General features: G+C 36.2%; 1 protein-coding gene across 4 annotated transcripts in view; it reads right to left on the reverse strand.

Moving 5' to 3' along the window:
- LOC150102874 (ATP-binding cassette sub-family C member 5-like) overlaps positions 1 to 21,116 on the reverse strand; it is a 1,133,802-nt gene that overhangs the window by 497,423 nt on the left and 615,263 nt on the right. The gene's annotated exons all lie outside the window — the stretch shown is intronic.

Below are 21,116 nucleotides of genomic sequence, written 5' to 3' on the forward strand. Positions count from 1 at the left end.
TTTATTGCAAATTACCGACCGATCAGCATATCAGGAGTCTTTGTCAAGGTCTTGGAGAAAGTAGTCAAGGGAAAAATACAGGAATTGATGAAAGTGAGATACTGTACGGGGGACAGCATGGCTTTGTGAGGGGTAGATCATGCCTCAAGTTTTATAACAAGGTGACAGCTGAACTGGATAAGGGTAATGGGATTACAGTGATACTGCTGGACCTGGCTAAAGCATTTGACAGGATACCACATGGAATTCTAATCTGTAAACTGCAACATATGGGAATGGATATAGGGTTGGTGAGATGGATAGGTGGGTGGTTGATGGAGAGATATCAGAGAGTAGTTTATTTAGGAGTAGAGTCCAAATGACAGCCTGTGACTAGTGGAGTGCTGCAAGGTTCTGTTCTTGGACACCGCTGTTTAATTTGTTCATTAATGATATAGGGTAGGATCTAAGAGGAACAGTTCATTTGTTCGCTGATGATGCAAAGTTGGGTAGAACAATAGTGAATGCAGAAGATGTCAAAATCTTGCAGGACGATTTGGATAGATTGGACTTCTGGGCTAAGGAGAATGGATGTCAATTTAATGTGACAAAATGTAAGGTTATGCATTTTGGGGTGAAAAGATTAGCAGCAGTATACCACATTGGTGGAACTGTACTCCAGGAGATTGATGAGGCCAGGGACTGTGGAGTGTTAGTGGATAGGGAGATGAAGTTTAGGGGGCACATTTCCAAAGTGGCTAAATCAGCTCATCAACTTACTTGGTTGTTGAAAAATACTTGACGAGCAGAGACAAGCAAGTTATTGTTCCTCTGTACTGAGCCTTGATAAGACCTCATCTCGACTACTGTGCACAGATTTGGTCACCTAGGTTTCTTCTTGATGGGGAGGAGGTTGAGAGGATCCAGAGGCGAGCGACTAAGATGATAGCAGATGTATGGAATGAACCTTATGAGAACAGGTTGAAGATTTGTGGATTGCAGAAATTGGTTTATAGGCGGAAAAGAGGAGATATGATTGAGACATTCAAATTGCTAAAGGGTTTCTACAGGATTAATTCAGAGGATATTTTTGCGATCAGGACGGGTGGTGGGGAACTAGGGGACATCAATGGAAGCTGGGCAGGAGTGTGGTTAGCAAGGGTGTTAGAGCTGGGTTCTTTACTTTTAGAGTGGTAAATGAGAGGAATAAGCTGCCAGAGAGTGTTGTGGGTGCTATGACAGTGAGTGAGTTCAAGGCAAGGTATGATAGATACTGTGAGAATGTCGTATAGTTGTGTGGACATGATGTTTAGGGTCTCCCTCGATGAGTCTAAGCACTCCCTGAAGTCACCCGTAATAATAATACTAATTTTCCATGTAGTATTTTGTCAAATGCCTTGGAAAAATCAAGCAGTGTCATGGTGTAGCCATTACCTTTATCCAGTTCTGCTATCACTTTATTATAAAATGTGAATAAGTTACTAAGACAGGGCCTAACCTTTACAAAGCCGTGCTGTCCACTACAGAGTATCACATCCCTGTCCACTCACTGTTGTATTTTACCATTCATCAGCTTTTCCAATACTTTAACAACCACTCGTGATATATTAATTGGTCTGTAGTTTGCTACCTCTGTCTTGGAGCCAACTTTATGCAATGGTACTATCTTACCCTCTTTCCACTCTCTTGGAACCCTGCCAGAGATGCGACTTAGATTGAACAGCTTCGTCAGAGGAAATGCCAATTCTCTTGCACATTCACATATTGCACTAGTTGATATTCCATCCAGTCCCACTGCTGTGTTCACATTCATATTTTTTAATATTCTGAACACCTCCTGTTCATGTACCTCAATTTTGATACGTGTCTATGTTACATCAGTAACTGTAAAATCTCCACTTGGATGATACACTTTTGCAAACTAATCACTCAGCAAATAAACTATTTCTTTTGGCTCGATCACCTTCGTACCTTCAGCAGTGTTTAAAGTCATTCTACCAAAGTAATTTTTCCTCTTACTCGCTACATATTCATAGAATATACTGCAAAGGTGGTGAAACTAACCCAGAGGATTGCTGCAATATTGAGAAGATTGCTAACCTGCAGAGATAAAAGATTGTCATTCCATTGTATAAAACCCTGATCAGACCATATCTAGAGTCTTGTGCTCACATTTGGTCTCCAGGATTTGAAGAGGATAAATTAACTGTGGCAAGAGTACACAAGCGAATAACAAAGATGATATCAATAAATTATAATACCAGAATAAACTCATATAAAATATTATTTTATTAGTATACACGTAAGTATCAAAGGCATCTTCAGTACATGTAAAAAGCTAATCGAACAATAACTGAAAATTCCAAAAAAAGTGCCACTGAAGTAGCAAATGTAAAATAACTTAAAAAAGGTTATTAAATTTCCTGACTTATTTAAAAATAAAATAATATATAAATAAAATAATATATATATATACAGGGCTGGCATAAGCGGGCATTCAGAGCATGCAGTGCATGTGGGCACCGCTGCCGGGGTATGGTTCATAAGTTCATTTTTAAGAAACAAAATTTTTATCATAAAAACAAAAATTTCTTAGAATGATCAATATTAAAATAAATAAGGCTGGATACACTGAATAAAAAAAAAAAAAATTGTATATAAATTGTATGTTTACAATTTTGCAGCGAGAGCAGGCTAAATGCTTGCCTGCAGAATGTTGTGTCTACTGCAGTCTATCTAAAGTGAAATGGTGAACAGTTTTTATGCGCAGGAACAAATTTCCGTACAAAACATTTGTCAAATTATTGTGTCTACTTTCGTCATCGAACTTCCGTACCAGTGTTATATTATTGTTCTCCATCCACCTCTTCACTCAGTTCTTTCGCCGTTTTAAGAACTTCTTTAAAATTTGTATCTGATCGATACTCTTGTAAGAATATTTTTAAGTTTTCGATAGATTCTAAAGCAAGTGTAATGTTCATATTTTTGTCTTGAAGCATTTTACTCACAGGGTTTATTCTGATAAGTAAATCATGGCAAGTTATATAAGAGCAAATAAATTTGTAGTCCTTTATTTTAGCACATAATGTTTGGCTTCATGCTGAGTTTCTTTATTAAAATTTTCATTATTTAAAATTTCATCATCGAGCATCATGACGAAACGCCACAATCGCCAGAAGATAAATTTAGAGTCAATGTGTTTTATACAATTCTAGATGTTGCGAAGTGTTCATTAACCCCTTAACGTACCAATTAAAATTCAGAAAGCGGTCGTTTTTTTTTTTCTGCCAAATTTTTGGGCGAGGGTGATTTGCTGGATCAAATTCATCATTATTTTTCAAATAATGATGAATTTGCGTTTGCACAAATTCATCATTATTTTTCAAATAATGATGAATTTGTGCAAACGCAAACGAAATAGCTGATACATGACGTTGTCAACTTTTCTCGGCTGTAGGAAATAGGCACAAGATTGTCTAGCGTCTATATTCGGTTGTATTTATATGTGAAACCAAAATTCAAAATCAATTTTGGTGCAATAAACAAAAGACGTGTCACAGACGTCTTTGTATGTTAAGGGATTAATAGAACGTTTTGATCAACTAAAAACATATTATGATAATTTCAATTTCTTGTATAGATTACTACAAATTAATAACGAAGATTTAGAGATTCTGTTGAAGGACAGCGACAGTAAAGATGTAAATGCAATAGAACAATATGACGAGTTATGTGCTTTCTGGGATATTTTTCGGAAGGATAATTTAAATATTCAAAACCCTTTCGATATTCTTAATTTTATTGTGTCCGATAAGTTATCTTTCCCTAACTTTTCAATTGCTTTAAGAATACTATTAACCTTACCTGTTACTGTAGCAAACAGTGAACGTTCCTTTTCCAAGTTGAAATTGATTAAAACCTACTTAAGAACAAGTATGTCACAAAAAAGGCTTGTTAGTTTGGCATTAATAGCTATTGAAAATGATATATGTGTGGAATTAGACGTTAAAACAAATTTAAGTGAATCTATAAACGTGTCAAATAATGTAATCGACTTTACTGAAGAATTTAGATCAGATGAAATACTAATGTTATACTTGAATAGGCAAAAGTGTTAGTGTTAGATTTAGAAATTTCTCCTGAGTTCAAAAGCAGTACATTATGCAGACATAAGAAAAGATTGTTATGTTAGGAATGTTCAGATGAAGCGCCAGTTGATTTGCAATATAACTTTAAAGTCACATATTTTCTTCCAATTGTGGACACTATTATTAATTGTTTGGCTGAAAGGTTTGATCTCTTGACAAGTCACTTTAATATATTTCACTTTTTATCCAGTTTTCAAGGAAATTTCTAATATGGGTGAGGACACTTTAACAAAACACTGACATGATTTACCAGTCGAACTGACTGATGGTGAAGAAAAGGATATTTGCACCACCGAATTATATAATGAAATACAAATTCTAATGGACATCATATAGTATAGCAACAGCTTTAGACCCACTAAAAATATGCAAATGATTTAGAAAGCGTCTTTATTGATTTAATAATTTCTCTTCAAATATTTTTGACACTTCCAGTTTCAGTAGATTTTCAAGACTCTAACTTAAAAATATCTACAATCTTGTATTTTATAGGAAAGACTGTCTGTCTTTTATCGCAACAGAAGGTGATATCTGTGAGAAACAAGTGAAATTTTGGATGAATTTGTGTCCATAAAATGAGGAAGAGTAAACTTTTAAACCATTTAAATTTTTCATACATTTATTTTTCCATTAAATGTTAAATGATTCTTGTCATTGTGCAATATTTCTAGTTTGTACATCTCTAGTTATAACAGCTCATAGCCAGTGATCAACAACATGTATTCACAGAGGGATTCGAACCCCGCAGCCTTTTTGGTGGAAAGTGGATACGCCAACCACGGCCAACCACTCCGCTAACCAAAATGACGCAAAAACAGCAGTCAGTAAGCTATTGAAAGCATGTGATGACACAATGAAAAATGAAGCAAAAGCATTAACAAGAAATGATGGTCCACCACAACTAAGCAGGTGTAAGATAATTTAGCTCAACTTACTCTATTTCATTTACCAGTCATTAAAAACAATACTAAAAGCAAAGCTGAAAACAATGTTTGCTTTAAATAGTGTGTGGAAGTACACTGTGTAATACGTGTCAGAGATCACAAGAAAGAAATTAAGAGAAAATGAGGAGAGTGGTACTGAAGAGGCAGAAGTGCTTGGCAGTGGAAACAGTAGTAGTGTGAGAGAGAAAGAGAGAACGGGAATACCAGAGGAACAGGGGAAACGGGGGAGCTCGGGTGGACAGGGAGACATAGCAAAGAGAGAGTGAATGTTGAAAGTGACAGTGAATGTGCGTATGAAGATGGAGTATATTGCAATGTGGGTAGAGAAGTGGAGACTGAGCAGGTATATGTGGTAAGAGGTGATAAAGGTGTTTTGGCAGGTGTAGTGGGAAAATCACAACCAACATATGGCTTGGATAGGACTGGTTATAGACCTAAAAATGAACTGTGGTGTTTGTTTACAAATGCCAGAAGTATCAGAAAGAAAGGGATGAAATGGTTTCAGTGATTGAGTTTCTTTGTCCCAAAATCATTGGAATAAGTGAAACATGATCGAATGAAAATGATATCGTAATGTGAATAGAAATGGAAGGATGCAGTATTTTTCGTGAGGATAGAAAGGGCAGGAAGGGAGGGGGAGTGCTGCTGATCATAGCAGGGGAATTAAGTCCACATAAGGTAGACATGAAAGGGGGAATTGTGGCAATGGTTATGAGGCAGTGTGGTGTAATGTGGAGGTTGAGAGGAAGACATATTTAGTTGGATGTTGCTATAGGCCTGGGAATGTGGAAGGTAGTGATGAAGAAATGTATAAACAACTTGGATTAGTGAACAAAGGAAGGGTAATTATTATGGGTGATTTTAATTATGGTGGTATAGATTGGAATGAAGAGATAGCATTTGGGAATAAGGAAAATTAATTTTTCAAGTTCTTGAGAGATATCTATCTCAGGCAGCATGTAAAGAAAGGCACACAAGGATCAAGAGTTCTAGATCTCATCATTTCATTAGAGGATGTAATTGTTAGAGGGGTTTCACATTTTCCTCCAGTTTGTGAAAGTGATCATGAAGTAATCACCTGTGTTGTGGCTATTCATATGTAGAGTTTTGTGAGGAAAGATATATGTAGAATTATAAGGCTGGTGATTATGACAAGCTTAGGAGACAACTTTGAGCTATAACATGGAACGAGGAATTGAGCAGTAAGGAAATAAATGCTGCATGGGAACTTACAAAGAAATACATAACAGAATCAATGCACGAATATATCCCAGAGGCTGAATAAAGTAGGTGTAAAATGGATGAATGTGGAACTTAAGCATGAAATCTGGAAAAAAGAAAGTACTTTGGAGAAAGTACAAGATGAATAATGATAATCAGTCACATGGAGAATATAAAGAACAAGCGAGGAGAGTGACTCAGTAAGGAAAACAAAAGTAGAGTATGAGCAGAAATTGGCAAAGCAGGGGTAAGAAAAACCCTAGAGATATGTGGCAAGTAGAAGGAAAAATGATCATGGAAAGATGAAGTTAACGGATGAAAGTCGTAGTGCAGAAGACATTGTTGAGGTATTCAGTGATCAATTTATAAAGGTGTTTCATCCTGATCAGGGTGGAATCATGAGGTACTTAAACATAGAGGACAGCTTAATTGTGAGTGAACAGGAGATATTTGAGGAAATAAATAACCTTGATGTTAATAAGGTGATAGGATTTGATGACATATCACCACGCATCTTAAAGGAATGTTCCAAGGAACTGGCAGCAGCATTGGCATGCCTGTTTAATAAGAGTTTTGCAACAGCACAGGTTCCAAGGGAGTGGAAGGAGGGTAAAATTGTTCCACTGCATAAAGGCGGTGATAAGGTTATAGCTTCAAATTATAGGCCGGTCTGTATATCTGGAGTTGTGGTGAAGTTCCTGGAGAGATTGCTGAGAAGTAGGATACAGAAATGGGTTGATAACAGCAGTATTCTCTGTGGTTATCAGCATGGGTTTGTTAAGAGGAGATCATGTTTCACTAACTTACTTATGTACTACAACAAGGTGACAAATACCTTGGACAAGAGAAATGCATATACAGTGGTGTACTTGGATTTTGCAAAGACTTTTGATAGACTGCCACATGACAAGCTCTTAAATTGAAACAGATGGGATTGGATATCAGACGTCTGTGTTGGATCAGTGACTGGCTGTCAGATAGTATCAGAAAGTTATATATGGGGGTGCAGTATCTCGAAAGAGAAAGTTCGCCAGTGGTGTGCTGCATGGGTCAGTTTTGGGGCCATTTGTTCAATTTGTAATGATATCGGGTTGGTTTAACTAGTGATATCCAGCTGTTTGTGGATGATGCAAAACTGGGGAGAGCAATGCACAATCAGTTAATGCCTTACAAGAGGATTTGAATAGATTGTATGAATGCCAAGTGTAAGGTTTTGAGATTTGGTAAGCAATGATGGGATGCAAAGTATACACTTGGTGGGGAAACTTTAACAGAAGTAGAGGAGATGAGAGATCTAGGAGTGATGGTGGACAAGGACCTGAAATTCAGGCGCCACATTGTACAAGTTGTGAAGACATCACATCGAATAATGGCAATGATGCAGAGAACATTGTACAAGTTGTGAAGACATCACATCGAATAATGGCAATGATGCAGAGAACCCTGACATGCAGAAATATAGAGGTTATGATTCCATTGTATAAGGCCTTGATCTGTCCTCATATGAATTACTGCACAGATTTGTTGCTAGGTTTTCATGGTGACGAGGATATGTTGGAAAGGGTGCAGAGAAGATTCACAAAGGTAGTAGTCAGTGGTCTTTAGAATATGGAGTACGAGGACAGATTAAGAAAATGTAAGTTGCACAGCCTCGTGAATAGGAGGAGGAAGGGGAATATGATTGAGACATATAAGCTGGTCAGGGATTGTTATTAGGTAGACATGGAAGAGATTTTTCATAGAATGGGAAAAGGGGAGTAGAACAAGAGGCCATTGCTGGAAACTGTATAAGGAGGGTATTGGAAAAGGAGTGAGAAGCAGGTTCTTTGCATGGAGGGTGGTTGGTGAGTGGAATGCATTGCCTGAGTGTGTTGTGGATGTGGACACATTGAATCAGTTTAAGACGCGGTTGGATGAGCATTGTATGCAATAGTGAGTACCTCACACGATGAGTCTCTGACTCCAAGGAGGTCAAATGTTAATAATAATAAATTAATTGTCCACCCTCAACTAAACAGTGATAAAACTAAGAATATCATAAAAGAAAAAAATAGACCCAAGAAAAATCAGAATCACAAAAATGAAAAGTATTAATAATGGTGGATTCCTAATCAAATCCAAAGAAAAGAAAGACAGCAACTATTATACAATGAAATCTCCAAAGAATGCAAAAACATGTTAGTGGCAAAACCTAATAAGAATATCTTGTATCTTGTAAGGTTAATTATCTATGATATTAATAGTGAATTCTATATGAAATCCGTGCAAAATATATCATCCAAGGCAAATAATCTATGATATTCCCAATGAAATCGATATGAGCAATGCAAAGAATTCACAGATAACAAACAAAAGTATTATAACAAATTAAAAAAAAAAAACATGAACATTAAGAACTTAATTATCAAAGTTGATCCAACTTTGTGGAAAAATTCTTGAAAACTGAGTTAAAATACTGTGAAGAATATACTATTATGCTATTTAACTGTTCTGCAGTGCTTTAACTGCAATAAGTTCCTAGATTAGAGATGAATGTGTAAATTCTTTTTATTTGGTTGCAAATTAGATTCAACTTGCCAAGACATTATTCATTACTTATTTTTTAATGGTATTAACACCAAACAAATTTTATTTTATAAAATGATATTTTATTACCTGCTTATATTTTGCTGAATTTCAAATCAGCATTATTGTGAATATCATGATTGCCCACTTTATCATTAATTTCACTGTTTTTTAACATCTTCTAAATATATCACCCACTTGATCGTAAATCAAACTTTTTTCTGTGGTATCATTTTCGGACACTGAACGTTTGCACAATTTTCATCTGCCATGTCAGTTATGATGCCATGTACCCTACTTATACTTGAACTATTTAAACTCATTTAAGTAAGCCTCATGGTCCATCAGAATCTCGCATTTCCTTCATATCCACATTCATTCTTTTCTCTTATTCAACCTCTGTACATAAATATCTGCAACATCTTCTCACAGATACATATTACATTCACAGCACCATACCGTTTTTTTGAGAAATCTACTCTACCTATTTTATTTGTCCTATAAGCAGCCCTACACAATGATTTGCCTTTTGCCACCATGTAGCATCAGTGTGCTAACAAAAACAATGAATTTATGATAATATTGCCTAAGAAATTTATCTAAGCACCACATTCCACACTTATATATCTCACAGTAATAACTAATCTACAATTTAGACAATATCAGCACACATTTAAATATAAAATGTACTTATCTTACTGCAGACCATACAACGATCAATGCTTAACTCATGCCATCTAGGATATATGACACGAGTTAAGCATGCCATATATGATGTATCAGTCTCTCCAAATGACAAAACAATTCGAAACCATTCAGTCGAATGTTAAAATAAGGCTTTGCCTTATTGACATTTAGCGTACTCGGTATTTGGAACACATTCTCTTACTTCACTTCTAATACTTCACTCATTATCCTTCTAGGAATATAGCTTGCTGCACCATTATTATTATTATTATTAATATCAGACCTCCAGCAGTCTGATATTAATAATAATAATAACTCAGTAACTCAGCACAAGAAATCACACACAAAGCTCATCAAACTGGACCTTAAAATCATTCACTGTGTTCACATTCACAACATACTCAGATAATGCATTCATTCACTCCTTTGCTCATATCTTTCTTCTACATTTATGTGGAAGGGGTGGCTACTTTCTAACCCCTGCTTCCATTTTATGAAAAATTTCTTCCATGTTAACCTGATAACTTATGACCAACTTATGTCTAATCACATCCCTCCTTCTCTTCTTATTTACAAGGCTTTACAAATTACATTCCTGTAATATGTCTTCATACTCCACATGCCACAGACCAATTACCACTTACCATCTTAATGAATCACCTCTGGACCATTCCTAACATATCCCATCACCATGAAAACCAGATGACCAAACCATATGAGGTCTGATCAAGTCCTTATACTGTGTAATCATAACCTATTTATTTCTGAACACCAAGGTCCACTACATTGCCATTATCTGATGTGATGATTTAACAACTTCTGCAATGTGACTACATGCTCAAAAGTCTGGCCTGGAACAGCACTAAACACAGTATCCTGTGGGATGAAGCTCATCTTCTCCATAGAAGCAGTTTAAAATATGAATGTCTTTTCAAAAAAAGTTGTGAAGCCGTTTCACATTGGTGTAACCTGAATTGGAATTACTATGTCTTTCTCCCTCCCCCCTAAAAAAAAATTGGGGGAAATTCTCATTTTATGAAAAAACATGAGGCAACCATTTTTAATTGGTAAACCGATTGTTGTGTGTACCTTGCCTTCCTGTTCTTTGATTTGCTTGTTGTTTCCACTCACTGATGAGGTACTGTTAATTTCAATCAACATGACAATGCCCAATCCACAAAGCAAGTTCTGTGATATAAATTAAAAATGCCAAGAAGTATATTCTTCGTTTCATCTTTTATTCAAGTGTATGCAAACAAAGTTTGTGCGTGAAGTCACTTCATGACTGGGCTACTTGTATATAGAGGCTTATGACTTCACATCAATTGCCTTAGTATCCCATAATGCAAAGCACATCTCCTTACGAACATGTATAAGGCTAAGCATTATGGTAAGGGTCACTACCCAGACCGATTTCGATCTTTATTGAGGTATTTTCCAGTGCGGGATACCTCTCAAAAAACTCATGTGATTCTTCAGACCCAACAATGAGTGACCTGAAGGATCATTTATCTCCTTACTCAGCAGTGACTCTACTCAGAGACAGGCTCATCCTGTCACCAAGCAGAACTCTCAGTGGCGACTCTGCCCAGTGGCAGCCCCACCCCACCATTAAGCAGAACCGCTCATATCGAGGTCTCATCAGTGGGAGCCAGACCCAGACCTTTATTGAGATACTGTATAAGTAAAGAATCTCTCTAAAAATTTGGCAATCCCCCAGACTACTGAGTGACTGAAGGATTGTCCAACTCAGCAGTGGTTCTACTCAGTGACAGGCTCACCCTACCACTGAGCAGAACCGCTCATATTCCAGGAAAAAGCATTCACTAACACTGCCCCGATAGAGGACATGCCAGAAAACACCAACCCCTAGAGACTCAGATTGCTCTCCCAAGGCAAAACTTTCCACTCGCCCTCCCGTAATCTTAATCAACCCTAAGTGGGAGCCATACCCAGAAAAAATAAGGAACAAGAGAGCAAAAACTCTCATTTGAGCTCTCATCTGTGGGAGCCAGACCAGAAGTGATACCAAGTCCTTATAAGGACTGGCTTAAAGGGGCGAAGCAAGAATGCTTTTCATCTTCCCCATTATCTGTAGAGGACAGTATAGGGATAAGGTGTTATTGAGCAATTAAAGCTCTGATCATGGCAGGAGAGTAACAGCAATAGCCGGGCCTCAGTTAGAACATTAGCTACAGCACTGCCACCCATTACTCTCCAAGGGCATTGGATTGAATTGGATTGAATCAATCAATCAATCAATCCCATCCAGTTGTTTTCAGATAGATCAGTGATACCAAGGGTGAAGTGGTGCAGAAGTCATATTTCCATATACAAATAGTTAAAAGTTGTCACATCTTATTACTAAAATACTCTGGATTAGAGATAGATGTTGAAAGTTCTTCCACTTAATTATACTATAAATTAAAGATGTCAAGGAGTTATATTCTTGGTTTCATCCTATGTCCAAGTGAATGTGCAAGAATGGTTTGATGAGAAGGGTGATGAAGAAATTGAATGGCCTGTACGGAATCCTGATCTCAACCCCACCTGTGAACACCTGTGAGATGAATTGGAATACTGATTGCAAACCATGCTGAATTGCTCAATATCAGTCACTGGCCTCACTGGAGCTCTTCTAGAAGAATGGAAGGCAATTATACACAATCTAGTGGAAATGATACTAAACCCTTTGATGCTAAAAGGTTGACCAATTCCATATTAATAGCTTCATATTAGAGTAAGAGTTAGGAAGAGCAGGCAGATATTTTTGATCAGATAGCATATAACAGTGTTTACTGGCTGATTAGCTATTTTTATTATTATTATTATTATTTGACACCTCCAGGGAGTCCAAAGACTCAACGAGGGAGGGCACCTACTCTAAAACTCTCCGTCTCCACCACTCAACCTCATCCACCTGTCATCCACTAACCGCATCATCTACACCAGTGATGGCGAACCTATGACACACTTGAAGTTTTCAGGTGACACACCTTGGATGTTGAAAAATATTGGTTTTCTGATGAAAAAACTGCGATAAATCATGTAAGATCGCTCTCAGTTAAGGCAAAGGTAGGTTTCAGTTCATTGAAAGAATTATATTTTACAGTTAGCTTATTTCTATTTTATTTTGTAGTTAGAGCTGAAGCTCTTCTAATAATTTTCTCTTCTACATACTCTTGTGAAACTCTATTTTCCTGCCTTAAATAATATCAAATATTTTCTCTATTTTCTGCCTTAAATAATATCGAAAGGGAGAAATAGATTGAGCAATGATATGAGCGCTGCCTGTGTAGCATTAAAATGTACACACTATAGCCCTTCTATAAAGCAACCTTCTTCCAGTACTCAGCAACAGAAAAGCCATTAAATGTAATGTAAGTTTGTAATTTCACTTTATTAAATTAATTGTATAATATGAATTCATAGATTTTATATCAATGTCCTATTAAATAAATAGCCTAATATGATATGTATAAGTCACCATCTATGATTATGTAGTTAAATTTATATAAATAGCCTAATATGATATGCATAAGTCACCATCATTAAATTTATAATGCATGTATGCAAGTGGCACATCAACAACATCAATATTTAAAAAAAAAGATGTCTGACACACCTGGGTAAAAAGGTTCGCCATCACTGATCTACACCAATGCCATCTACTGTCCACTACCACCGCTAGTATTTTCACAGACCATCACAAACATCCATGCCCAAGGCGGGATTCGAACCTGCAGTCTTTTGGCTAGAGAGCAGATATGCTAACCACTTGGCCAACTGCATGATTTCAATCATCATTATTCTGTTATTAATATATAAAGTGTTCACAATTCTATTGCTCCATGTCATATTATAGCTGTTGCATTTCTTCCTTTTCTAGACTATATAACATGCTATTGATCACTCCAGTAGACTTCATTTCAATTTCACTTTCAGATACAGTCAATGTTCAATCTTCTTAACTTGCTTTTTAGTTTCTTCAGCTTTCCAGTCCTTAGTAATGTTCTTATATTTCAAGTTGCAATTCTGATGCAAGAATTCTGTTTCATGACAACCAAATGGACCTTGCAACCTCTCCTGCAATCCAAAAATCTTATCAAAGTTTTTGTAAGTTTCTTTCTCTCTCTCCTGTCTTTTGTTTCTTTTCATGAAAACTTATCTTGCAAAAATAAGTTGATTATATTATTACTTTCTGCATCATAGTATCTTGAACAAGTTGTTACCAGATACCACTCAAGATAATCTTCTTTACAACCATTCCACTCAAATAGTGTTTTACTTGTAAGAAGTATTAATGGATACTTCTGCCAGTCAGCGATATTAATCAAATTCTCAGTTTAGTTCTACTATGTTTTGCAAGCCAGGGACTCCTCGTGGTGGATGCGGTTCATCACGATGCATGGTAGCATACAAACAGAATACTCAATGAATAGAATATTTCAATGTAACTAAGTCATTTTTTTCAATTAAAACAACTTCATTTTATTTTGTAATATCATGGATTTTTGGTTGAGATTTTGAACTATGTTGTCTTTTTCACTCTTTTCACCTTTTCAGGATGAAAGACAGTTATGAACAGCAACTGGCACATTTTCAGCATCTATGCTATAAAATCCCCATAGTAACTAACAGGATTTTTATATTACAGATGCAGAAATTCTTCAGTGCATTGCAGGCAGTGAAAAAGCAGAGTTGTCCTGAGAATTGAACAACAGTATGGTTAGCTAGAATGTGAGTATTGGATTTTTTTGGTCGCAGTGTATAGAACAATCTGAATGGTATTCCAGAAGAAGCCATGATTCCAATGTCAGTATGAAAAGTAATGTGGCTGATAGTTAATGTGCAGTGAGTGCTGGAGCCCCATGGAGATGTCTGAATGCTACTAGCAATAATAAATGCTTGATTTCTTCAGAGCATAATCCTGATTACTAAGAATGAGATTACGCTTTCAAGTTTTACATTCACTTTCCAATCCACCTGCCCTATCTAGTTATGTAATGATTATGAATGAATTACTAATATCTTCACAGTGATCATTTCCTTCAAAAGCATGAATAATTCTTTGCTCACATTTTATAAGGAGATTCATAATGATTTCATCATTAATTAAATCATGATAAGTTGAATATGCATAGAGAGAGAGAGAGTAAACAGGAATAAGAGAAAGAGTAATTATGAAAAAGCATAATTACTCCCTTGACTCATCTTTTATTTCTTTACTCTCTTTAGGAAAGCTCACTGTGGTTTAACACGTTCGCTGCCAACTACAAGTATACTCGTATGACGCTTGCCGCGGGCAACGAGATTACTGTACTGACCTTGAAGAAGTGAAAATGCTTGGCTTGTGGAGCTAGCATCAAAACTGTGTATTCTCATAGATGGTATATGCTCTGCACAAGCCAACTATGAGTATACTCGTATGATGCTTACCACCGGCAACGAGATTACCGTACTGACCTTGAAGAAGTGAAATTGCTTGGCGTATGGGAACAGACCATGCTGAAGTAGCGTGGCAGTGAATGTGTTAATATGAATAGCATACCTACTCTCTAACCAACAGACTCTGGGTTCAAATTCCAATTGCTACAGATGCTTGTGAAGTTCTTAGGTCTGCAGACAGCCACCAACCAGCTTACTGAAAGTGTGAAGTGGCTTAATATAGTATAATGTTTTAAATAATGGCTTCACACATGAAGAGAAAGCTAAATAGAATTTATTACTTACTCCTGTATATTTTGCTCAAATGTAATGAACTCCATTCAGGAAGAAGGCAGAATAATCGGTTGCAAGATTTAAATTATGAACACCAGAATGATTCACAGAGCAAGCATGCAGCTGTACAAGTAGGAGGAAACACTATTAGAGTTCAGAGAAGTAGATATAGATGTATAATTAATTTTTTTTAATTATAAACAATTAACTGTAATCACTTTACAAAAATTTAGAGAAAGGAATACAGTTGTCCGATTAAGATTAGGATGGTGGCATAGGGCTTTGCACAACTGAAAAAATAGATGATCAAATATGAATAAAAATAATAATAATTAAATTTAAATCTACTGTAGTGTAGCATCTTGGTTTGGTTTCAGTGAACTCTTATCTAGTGTCAATGGCATGACAAGCAATGTCTGAACTTTCAGATTCTGGAAATCTTGTATAATCTTGATGCTCATGAATTCCAATCATAGCAGAATGGCCAGTGTGTCCAAATTAGCAAAGATAACAAGAACAAGGTATTTGAAAAACAACAGGCAAGGATAGAGGTGATAACGTATCTTTGATAGGCAGTAAGAAAGGTGGTTTGAAGGTGGTGTACAGATTATATCTGCAAGGAGCCCTTGCCATTTGTTCAGATGTTACTTTAAAGAAGGGTATGCAGATCCTATTAACATCATAATCTGGGAGAGGGATAACAATTATCAATTATTTTCTGTATCAAGATTTCACTGTATCCAATAATAATAGAGAAGTAATAGAGGAGGTTTTATTTTGTTTAATTCTTCTTAATAGAAGAGACTCAGAAGAACAAATTGTGCATGATCAGTGCACAAGACTTTTGACAATACCTATTTTTGTGAAGTATGAAGATGTGAAAATGTGTGGATCCTGTAAAGGATGGCTTCCTCTAAATATAAAATTCAATATTACCAGCAGAGTTGCAATGTATTAAACTATCCAAAAACAGGAGACTGTTGTTAGATTCAAGTTAAATAGTGAACTTATGCAAGTATATAAGAAGTTAATTTCATTCAGAAATTTAAGTACAGGCTACTCCTGCCATCGACATCAGACATGAGTTCACTGGAATGAAACCAACATGCTGCACTACAGTATACTCAAATTTGATCATCTATATTTTGAATCATGAGATTGTTGTTCTTGGAATTTTTTGTTGTTTATATTGTGTTTTGCTACTTGTTTGTTCATACTGCTTCTGAAAATAGCATCCATAAAGAAACAAACATCGGCAGCACAAAAGGCTTTGGTATGAAGATCGAGGTTTGCATTGGATTTTTCGCAGTGGATGCATTGTGAAAATTGCAATATGAATGCACTAAAAAATGTGATATGTGGATTGTTTGGGTAAACGACATAAAGGAAAGCTTTAACATATGTGAAAAGTGTCTTGATAGATTAGAAAAATTAGAAATAGGAGCAAGAGTCAAGACCATAATAGAAGAACTTAGGCAAGAGTTAGTGAAAATGAAAAGTGAAACGAAACATCTTCAAGAGGATATTAAACATCTAAATAAGAAATTGGCTGATGAGAATGAGAAAGAAGAAGTATTACAAAGAAAGAGTCCAAGGATAGTCATATATCACTGTATGGGTAAAATTGATCCTTTGAGGTGTGATGAGTAATAGGCACAAAACATGCTTTCCAGGTGGAACAATAAAGCAAATAACTGATTTGATACAGAAAAGGAAAGACCGGATGTCAAAATTAGTGGGAGTCATGGGTGCAAATAATTTAATTGGGGGAAAAAAAGAATGTTGATCTCGTGTGGGGACACCTGTAACCCCCATCGGGCACGTCCCCTGGTGGCAGATCGGGGAATGCTCGTCATAGATTACTATGAAGGGTAGGAGGGAAATAAAATACCTCCCGCGGACCAACAGGATAGCACTTCCCTCATAGGCTGGTCTGGGGCCCTCAAAGGTGGCAGCCCCACCACCAGACTCGGGTGCTGAAGGCTAATCCCCTGCACACCTTAAAATTTCACTCATTAAAAGAAATAACAAAGAGATAGCCGAACTGCCTAAATGGTTAACGACAAAGCGAGGAAAAAGGTACATGAGATATGGAACATGGAACATTAAAAGTCTACATGGAAAAGAAAACGAATTAATTGCGAATTTAAAAAAGCAAGATTGGATTTGCTAGCAGTCACAGAAACAAAAAAGAAAGGTCAAGGTTGCCAGAAAATGAAAGATGGGTATATACTTTTCTATTCAGGGGTAAACCCAAGAGAATGGGGAAAACAAGGGTAGCTTGCATAATTAAACCAGATCTCAAAGAGTATATTACTAAATGGCAACTAATAAATGAAAGGTTGTTGACAATCACTATAGATTTTAAATCAGACAACCAAGTATTCACTGTAATTGTTGCATATGGCCCAAACGATAATGCCAATAAAGAAATTAAAGATGAATTCTTCGAACTCTTACAAAAAACAATTGAAGAAGTTCAAGGGCATATCATACTACTAGGAGACCTTAATGGCCGGGTAGGGAATCAAGTAGATGAAGAAACGAAACAAGTGTTGGGATCACAAGGAGAAATAACCTGGAATAATAATGGAGAAAGAATAATAAATCTTTGCCTTACAAATAATTTAGTGATAGCGAATACTATGTTCAAGCATAAAGAAATCCATAAGTTTACCAGGGAAGAGCCCAATAGAAACGAAAAATCTATAATCGACTACGCCGTCATAAGCAGATCGTACTGGAAGTATACAAAAAATGCAAGAGTCTACAGAGGTCCTGAAATAGGCAGTGACCACTACTTATTAGTATTGGAAACAATCCATAAAATAAAAGTTGAAAAATGTAGAAAAAGTAGCAAGGAAATAAATGTTAAGATAAAGAACTACAAACTAAAGAAAGAAGAAACAGCCATTGAGTATAAAAGAAAAATAGAAGAGAAGATGAAGGTTGATAGAGAACTATACAACAACCAAAGAAATAAAGTTAAAACCTTAGTGAAAGCAGAGAAAAGAAAATGCTGGTAAGACTTCGGACATACTTTAGAACAAAATTTTAAAGGAAACCAAAAACTCTTCTATAATGTTTTAAGAAGAATGAGGTCAGAGAAAGAATGCCCCATAAAGTTTATCAAAAATAAGGATGGAAAGTTACTCACAAATTCTGAAGACATCATGGAAAAATGGAAACAGTACTTTCAAGAATTATTGGAAGATGCAGGACATGGAAAAAATAGAACCCTAAGAGCAAGACACACAAGCAAAATAGAAGATCAGAGTGAAGAAATTCATGCAAATGAACTGTTAGCAGCAATAAATAAAATAAAACTGGGCAAATCAGCAGGCCATGACCAAATAACACCAGAAATGGTAAAGAATTTAGGAACGAAAGCCATAAAATTTCTTTTACACCTATTCAATGTTGTATGGAAAAAGAAAATTATTCCCAAAGACTGGGAAGTAGCTATAATAATCCCCATATTTAAGAAAGGAGACAACCGCAAATGTGAAAACCATAGAGGAATTTCGCTTTTAAGCATTCCAGGAAAATTATATACCCGCATTTTAGAAGCGAGGCTTAGGAATCAAATAGAGGACACACTGGATGAAATGCAATATGGCTTTCGAAAAAATAGAAGCACACAGGATCTTATCTTCAGTCTTAGACAAATATCAGAGAAAACATTGGAATATGGAAAAGAACTACATTCATGTTTTATAGATTTTGAAAAGGCCTTTGACCGAGTTCCCAGACACTTAATATGGCAAACATTAAAGAAAAACAAGATACAAGATAACTTAATAGCAGCCATACAAAGCCTCTACAAAAGTAATAGAAATTATGTAAGAACCTGTAATAATAGATCAAAAGAATTTGAAACAAATGTAGGAGTGAGGCAAGGCTGTATCCTCAGCTCTCTTCTCTTCATCATAGTAATGGATGAAATTTTAAAGGCATGCCAAACAAAAACAAAAAAGTTCCACTTAGGATACAAGAAACTGAAAGAAACTAGGATTTCACATATGGCTTTTGCAGATGATGTAGTGATTCTAGCAAATACAGCTGAAGATCTGCAGTACAATATCAACATTTGGCATGAAGAAACAAAGAAAATGAATATGACCATAAATATAAATAAAACTAAAACAATGATCATATCTAGAAATCAACAAAAACACAGAAATAGAGAATCACCAACTGGAACAAGTCCACTCCTTTAAATACTTGGGATCATATATACAAGAAAATGGTAGACTAGACACAGAAATTAACAAGGATAAGAGGGGGAACAAAGCTATTCTATGCAATGAAAGGCCTACTCCTAGATAAGAAAGAAGTCACCCAAAATACCAAAATGGCAGTGTACTGTTCAGTGTTTCTACCAACATTAACATACAGTTGTGAGTCTTGGTGTTTAACAACAGGAAACACAAATAAACTACAAACAATTGAAATGAAATATCTCAGGAAAGTGGCACAAAAAACAAGACTAGACCGAATAAGAAATCAAACCATAAGAGACAGCCTTCAAGTTGCACCTCTGAATCAATTCATAACACAAGCCCAAATGAGATGGTTTGGACATCTCAATCGAATGGAAGAAGGAAGAATAGCAAAAACTGTATACGAAAGCCAGAAAATAGGAAAAAGAAACATAGGCAGACCCAGGAAAGATTGGCAAAAGGAAATTAAAGAAAAAATTGGAAAAGAAGGGAATTAACTGGAAAGAAGCAAAACAACAAACCTTGGACAGCACAGCATGGAAATCTCTTTGGCAAAATCTCGACGCTTAAAAGCATAAGAGATCATAGATGAAGAAGAAGAAGAAAGAATGTTGATAGAGACTTGGGGAAGTTGTTGCAGCAAGTAAAGAATAATATTCTTGTTGGAAAAGTTGTAGGCATGTTGCCCAGATATGACTAAAGTGAATGAGAATAAGAGCAGAGATAATGAATAATAAGATGTCTGAGTCGTGTGAGGCAAAGGGGATTGAGTATGCAAATTTATGGAGTGAATTTGAAGGAAAGTTGGAATGGTTTAAAGTTGATGGATTGCATTTGAATGGGTTTGGTGTCGAGCATTTAGAAAGGCTATTGTTTTCTGACAAGGAACAGAGTCAATGCAGTAAATGATCAGAGTCTACTTGTGAAAAGGATCGCATCACTAAATGGATTGTACAACAGGAGGAAGATGGATATGAGGTTGAAGGTGTAATTGCAACAGCACAGGGTGATGGAATGCATAAAGGTGATGAGACCAATAGGAATGGAAATTAGAGTCAGGGAAACGGGAGTGGTCAGACCGAAGACAGAGATGCATGGCTTAGCAGCTAGAATAGAGAATGTTGGTGCTGGTAGAATGGCCTAAAAGACACATGGATTATTATATTTGTATGCAAATGTAAGGAGTATTCAAAACGAGAGCTGAGTTTGTTGCATTGATTGAGTGAGTCTGCCCAAAGATAATTGGAATAAGTGAAACTTGGTTGTCTGAGGAGGATATGATGTCAGAAATAGAAACGGAAAGATATATTATTTTCCAAAAGTGTAGAAATGTGAAAAGTGGAATAGGGAGGGCTGTTAATGCTTGTTTTCTGAGAAGAAACAGAGTCAAGAAGTTAATGTAGTAAATGATTAGAGTCTACTTGTGAAGCAGGATAGCACAAATAAATTGATTGTACGGCAGGAGGAAGATAAATATGAGGTTAAAGATGTGGTTGCAGCAGCACAAGATAAAATGCATAAAGGTGAGGATGAGACAGGTAGAATGGAAATCAGAGTCAGGAATGAAGGAAACAGGAGTGGTCGAGAGAGAGAGGTTTCATATAGCAACTAGAATAGAGAATGTTGGT

Source organism: Typopeltis vanoorti, chromosome 9 (genome assembly GCF_054136105.1).
Source record: "Typopeltis vanoorti isolate ZY-2024b chromosome 9, IOZ_Tvanoo_1.0, whole genome shotgun sequence".
In the NCBI taxonomy this organism is placed as follows: Eukaryota; Metazoa; Arthropoda; class Arachnida; order Uropygi; family Thelyphonidae; genus Typopeltis; species Typopeltis vanoorti.